This window comes from Mus pahari, chromosome 12 (genome assembly GCF_900095145.1).
Source record: "Mus pahari chromosome 12, PAHARI_EIJ_v1.1, whole genome shotgun sequence".
Lineage (NCBI taxonomy): Eukaryota > Metazoa > Chordata > Mammalia > Rodentia > Muridae > Mus > Mus pahari.
Window position 1 is genome coordinate 18,401,675 of NC_034601.1, and position 6,916 is coordinate 18,408,590.

General features: G+C 46.6%; 1 pseudogene; it reads left to right on the plus strand.

Annotated features, from left to right (window-relative positions):
- Positions 1–5,767: 5,767 nt before the first annotated feature.
- The window catches only part of LOC110330026, an 8,690-nt pseudogene continuing 7,541 nt past the window's right edge, over positions 5,768–6,916 (plus strand).

A 6,916-nucleotide genomic window follows, 5' to 3' on the forward strand; every position in this document is an offset into this window, starting at 1 on the left:
CCGCCTGCCTCTGCCTCCCGAGTGCTGGGATTAAAGGCCTGCGCCACCAGGCCCGGCTAAGCAGGTGAATTATATCAAGAGACTCTCACTTCGTAGCTTGTCCTTGGAATTCCTTTCTGGGTGAGGGTGTTNCTCACCAGTCTACCCACTAGCTAGTCTCTGCCAGAAGGCCTTCAAGCAGGAGCTTTCTGGTAGTGTTGCTGAACTTAGATTAAGCAATCATAGTTCTCAGAAATTCTGAGTCCAGCACTAAGGACAGAAAGTAGAAGAGAGATTATTAAAGCAGGTTTGCTACGGCAACCTTGTGACAAAGGCAGGTCATGGGATGTGATGGAAACTTCATTCCTTCCATTTAGGAGTGAGTTCCTTGGCCTTAAAATTGAATCCTCTTTTTGCTGTGACACTGAAGACCATTAACTTTGGCAAAATAGAAAGAGATTATTACCCATTGCCTTAGAATGCNAGGAAGGTGTATAGTTTCCCACCCATGCCGTGCTTTTGCCTGGAAAAAAAAGATAAGATTTTTTGAACCCACTGATAAGTCCTACAGGGTCCACCATACAGCTCCATACCCATGGTCACTCAGAGACTCTAGGTAAAGTCCCTGGTCACTAAACAAAGACCTGAACCCCAGAAGTGAACCTGNAGGGAGGCGGGGCCCCTGACAGGTGTGGGAGGAGAACAGAGTGGGCATAAGAACAGTCAGAATATATGTGGTCAAGGGTCTCACTTACNGCAGAGTCACCACAAACTCAGTCTAGAGAAAGCCAAGTGCACTGAAGTGATGTGCAGGAACAAGAAATGAGGATGTGGCTCCCCACAGCTACCCCAGTCTGTGGGTGTGTGTTGGGCTGCTGTGGGAAAAATGCATTTGAGCTGAGTGTTTCTATCACTTCAGTCACTGTCTACACTTTAACACGAAGATCCAATGACCCTGGGAAACATTCTCACCCTGAAACCGGCTGCACTGTGTCGAAAAAGTTGGGCAGAAGCAGGAGATTAACAGCGGTTTACTATATTACAGAGGCTCCTAAACTTGTGCGAGTACAAGGGCAGACTCTCAAAGGCAGAGGCAGGGGCAGCGCCTGAGCATCAGGTAGAATCTTCACAAGTGAAGCAGCAGCCCCAGCAATGACCCGGAGGGAAGGACCAGAAGAATCCTGAGATGCGTGGAGCACAGAAGCATGGTCTTCATCACCCTGATCCTGGGAGAAAATAAAATTCAGACTTGATGAGTGTATGGTGGTCTCCTTTCAGCCATCCCTGACTCAGGCGAAGCGAAGCTGTCTCTAAAGCTTGAGTTTGGCCACAGAAGCTTACAGTCCCTCTCTGGAACATTCTAAGTTAGACAGGCATCCTTAGATGGAACGTCCTTGCCACAGTGGCACGGGTGCCACAGGGAGGCTTAGAGGGTCTCACTTCTGAGGGCACTCGCTCTTTTTGCTCCCCCTCTCCTGCCCACCAAGCCAATGCTAGGAATAGTTAGACTTGCTTACCAGTGTTTCTAAATCTGTGTCATTACCCAACTAGAGAATAATCTATGCCGATATGATGTCTACCAACATCTTATTATCAGAAAGTGCCCAGTGACCAGGGTGGCATATACTTGTTATCCAAACCCCGGCGAGACTGAGACAGGAGGATTTCTGAGAGTTTGAGGTTAGCCTGAGTTGTAATGTGGGTTGAAGAGTCTGAGCACAGCCTGGGATACATAAAGAAAGGCTGTCTTTTAAAATAAGCCAGTTGTTGGGAACCAAAAAAGGGGGGGCAGGGGAAGGCCCTGGGGAAGAGGGGAAGGGAAAGAGGGCCAAACATCGGGCCAGAGCTCCTGTGCTCTGGGCAGGTGGACGCAGGCGTTGGGGGGCTACTAGGACGCTTTCCAATTGGCCCCGGGTGGGTATGCAAGCCCCTGACCCAGGAAGCGAAGGGGCAGCCCCCAGCCTGGGGGCCCCAGGGCCACACTGTCTCCCCAGGGTTATAGGAGAAAGGGAGAGACAGGGGGGGAGAGGGAGAGAGGGAGAGGGAGAGGGAGAGGAAAGGCTAGAGAGAAAGAGAATAAGAGGAGAGAAGAGAGGACAAAGAGAAAGGAAAGAGAAGAGAAAGTAGAGGGCAAAGGAGTGAGAGAGTAAAAGTAAGAGAGAGAGGTAGGGGGCTGGTGAGATGGCTCAGCGGTTAAGAGCACCGACTGCTCTTCTGTAGGTCCTGAGTTCAAATCCCAGCAACCACATGGTAGCTCAAAACCATCCATAAAAAAAATCTGATGCCCTCTTCTGGAATGTCTGAAGACAGCTACAGTGTAAACACATATAATAAATAAATAAATAAATCTTTAAAAAAAAAAAAAAAAGAGAGAGAGAGGTAGGGACTGAACAGCCCTTTTTATGGTCTTTACTGTTGCTAGGTAACTGGGGAAGAGTTTAGCCTGAAGGTCAGAAGCTTGGGCCATTGCTTACATGACTACTGACCATGCTTCTCTTGTGGGAGCTGTGAGTGGTGGTAACTTAGGCAGGGGCCAGAGTTCCAGGAGCATGAGGGAACTCCTACCATGTCATGAAGGTGAATGATGACCATCGGGGTTCAGACCTCAGCTCCACTGGAGACCAGCCTGCAATTCCCCAAGTGGTTCCGGCCCTTAATCCCAGCCCTTGGGAGATTGGGACAAGTAGATCTTTGAGTTTGAAGCTAGCCTGACCTCAAGAGAAAGTTCTAGGACAGCCAGGGCTACACAGAGAACCCTGACTTTGAAATGAATGGGTGGGAGTAGGCTCGTGAGCAGGTGCTTGTGTGCACACACAGACACCTGTGTATACACATAAATACATACCTGCATGAACACACACCTCTGCATATACACACATACCCCTGCATACACACACACCTGCACACATTTACACACACACACACACACACACACACACACATGCATGCACACACACATACACCTGTGTACACATGCCTACCTTCTGAGAACCTAAGTTAAGCCACCACTCTCTCCACAAAAAGAGTTCCCCCACTTTCCTCCAGCACTCAGACCCCACATTCCAGGACCCTCCTGGAACACCTGCTCCCTCCATAGAGCCCTCACTCCAATTCTCTCTGGTTCTCTAACCCTAACCCAACACCTAAAAGTAGAGAGAGAGAGACATCATAACACATGCTTTTAATTCAGCACTTGGTGGGGGAGGGTGGTTATGAGTATGAAGCCATGCTGCTGGTCTACAAAGCAAGTTCTGGGCCAGCCAGGTGTGCATGGTGAAACCCTCTCTTGGGGGAAAGAAAAAAAAACTGCTTTGGAACAAATACATCTCAACCCAATACAGGGGAGGATCGTGCTAAACAGAGGGAAAACTTAAAACAGTTTCATTAAAAATCATGAACAAGACAAGGCTGACAATTGATTCTCTTTATTAGTACTTAGTATGGGGCAATAAGAAAAGGGACATTGCTGATGGCTAACTGAGGAAGGCAGTGAGGTGTGGGGGTGGGGAATGACTTTTGGCTATTTAACTCTCTTACTGGAGTTGAAAACTGATGGCTTCTGATAGCAGCTGAGGATTAAGAAAAGAAACAGTTATTTAGGTTCTATACTCTTTGACTCAGGAACCTCTTGCTGGCCAGGCAAGTTTGTATCTTACTCTTTGTGAGCCAGAGGAAAAGGAAAAGGAAAAGGAAAAGGAAAAGGAAAAGGAAAAGGAAAAGGAAAAGGAAAAGGAAAAGGAAAAGGAAAAGGAAGGAAGCAGGCACACACACAGAAATATGCACACTGGATGAAACAGAAAAGGGCTACATGGTCACTTTATTTTCATTCTTAGATTTTATACTTTCTCAGACAAAAATCACAGCATACAATTTTTCCCATTAATTTCTTTAGTTATTCACTTTACATTCCAATTCAGCTGCTCCTCTGCTCCTAGTGCCTCTCATATAAATTCTTCCCTCATTCCTCCCTCCCTTCCCCTTCTCTGCTGAGAAGGGTGATCCACCCTGCCTGGGTATACACACACATGCACACACATATCAAGTCACTCCAGCACTAGGCGCATCCTCTTGCACTGAGGCCAGAAAAGGCAGCCCAGTTAGAGGAATGTGGTCCATAGGCAGGAAACAGGTTCAAAAACAGCCTCTGCTCTAGTTATTGGGGCACCCACATGAAGACCAAGCTGTATATCTGCCACGTATGTGGGTACCTAGGTTCAGCCCATGGTCCCTCCCAGGTTGGTGGTTCAGTCTCTAGAAGCCCCCAAGAGTCCAAGTTAGTTGACTCTGTTGTTCTTCCTGTGGAGTCTTGCCCTTGCGATAGGTCTTAATTTGTGGCAGTCATTGGTTGACCATTCCCTCAGCCTCTGATCTGTGTTGGTCCCTGCACATCTTTTTTTTATTATTATTTATTTATTTATTATATGTAAGTATACTGTAGCTGTCTTCAGACACTCCAGAAGAGGGCATCAGGTTCCATTATGGATGGTTGTGAGCCACCATGTGGTTGCTGGGATTTGAACTCAAGACCTTCGGAAGAGCAGTCGGCGCTCTTAACCACTGAGCCATCTCACCAGCCCAGTCCCTGCACATCTTGAAGGCAGGACACATCTGAGTGAGGTAACCCAGAATCAAAAGGGCATGCATGGTATGTGCTCACTTATAAATGTATTCATTTTCATGATCCGCTTTCTATTGAATACTAAAGCAAGAGGGACACTCTTCCCCTAACGCTCCACTGTAGGGATCTGCTTGGCTTCTTTTTTTTTTTTAATTTTTTAAAAAGATTTATTTATTGTTATATGTAAGTACACTGTAGCTGTCTTCAGACACACCAGAAGAGGGCATCAGATCTCATTACGGATGGCTGTGAGCCACCATATGGTTGCTGGGATTTGAACTCAGGACCATTCGGAAGAGCAGTCAGTGCTCTTAACCATTGAGCCATCTCTCCAGCCCCCTGCTTGGCTCCTTTAAACTTCCCATATTGCTGATATCATTATTATTATTATTATTATTATTATTATTGTGCTTATATGTGTGTTTGGGGGTGTGTGCGCCATGCATGCATGTGGAAGTCAGAGGACAACATTGTGGAATTGGTTCTTTCTTGTCTTTATGTGAGTTCCAGGGACAGGATAAAGGCCTTTATTATCTGAGCTATCACTGGCCCTGCTGATCAGTGATACATTTTACCATGTCTTCTGCTCTTATAACCAAAAGGACAAAGACTATGGTTGCATATAAATTCTCTTGTGGGCTGGAGAGATGGCTCAGCGGTTAAGAGCACTGACTGCTCTTCCAGAGGTCCTGAGTTCAAATCCCAGCAACCATATGGTGGCTCACAACCCTCTGTAATGGGATCCTGTGCCCTCTTCTGGTGTGTCTGAAGACCAGACTATAGTATACTTACAAATAATAAATAAATAAATTAATAAATAAATATTTAAAAAAAATTCTTCCCTCATACAATATGTCCCGACCAAAGTTGCCCCTCCCTCCGCTCCTCCCGGGCTCCGCCCCCTACTTCCCTTCTTCCCCAGATCCTTCTCATTTTCCCTTCAGAAAAGAGCTGGACTCCGAGGGATAGTAGCTGACCGTGGCATAACAAGATGCAATAAATCTAGGCACAAACCCTCACATCGGGCTGGGGTGAGGAAACCCAGTAGAAGGAAAAGGGTCCCAAGAGCATCCAAAAGAGTGAGAGAACCCTCCACACCCACTGTTGGGAGTACCACAAAACACGAAGCTAACCGCCACGGCATATACGCCCAGGACCTAGGGCAGACCCATGGAGGCTCTGCGATTGCGGCTTCAGTCTCTGTGAGCCCGTAAGAGCCCTGCTTAGCTGCCATGTTCTCATGGTGTCCTCAACCTCTCTGGCTTCTATCATTCTTTCTCCCTGTCTTCCATGAGATTTCTCCAAGCTCCAAGGGAAGGGACCAAATGAATATCTCCAATTTGGACTCTCTCTCCACCTAAAATTTGGGTGTGCTTCTCTGTATCGGCTCCCATCAGCTGCCAGAAGAGATGGAGATGACTGGGCCAGGGACCCATTTATGAGTATAACAGAATATCATTAGGAATCTTTTGGCGGGGGAGGGGTTAGAGATAGGGTTTCTCTCATCAACTGCAGAAAGGATGGTTACAGAGCTGCTGATGGGGAGGGAAGTGCAGGAGACTTTCTGCCATGCTGCTGTGTTCCTCAAAAGCAGGAGTGAGAGGGTGTGTATGTGCATGCACTCTGTGTGTGTGTGTGTGTGTGTGTGTGTGTGTGAGAGAGAGAGAGAGAGAGAGAGAGAGAGAGAGAGAGAGAGAGAGAGAGAATGTGCATGTATTCTGTGTATGTGTGCCTGTGGTGGGGAGGGAGAAAGAGGGTGTGTGTGTGTGTGTGATAGAACCCAAAGCCTTACACAGAAGCAGTCTATACGTGAAATAGACCCTCAGCTCCAACATTTTATTATTTATGTTTTTATCGTGGGTGTGGTTGCTTTGTTGCTGTTGTTGGAGGTACTGTTATTAACTTGATTTATTTATTTTGGTTTTTTGAGACAGGTTTCCTTTTGTTTTAATATCTATCTATCTATCTATCTATCTATCTATCTATCTATCTATCTATCTATTTGTGTTTTATTTTGAGACAGGGTTTCTCTGTGTAGCCCTGGCTCTCTTGGTACTCACTCTGTAGACCTGACTGATCTTGAACTCAGAGACCTGCCTGCCTCTGCCTCCTGAGTGCTGGGATTAAAGACCTGTTCACCACCACACAGCAAGGATTTGTAATTTTTCTGTTTTTGGATTTGTGATTTTTGTTTTTGTTTTTGTTTTGTTTTGTTTTGTTTTTGAGACAGGGTTTCTCTGTGTAGTCCTGGCTGTCCTGGAACTCACTCTGTAGACCAGGCTGGCCTCGAACTCAGAAATCCACCTGCCTCTGCCTCCC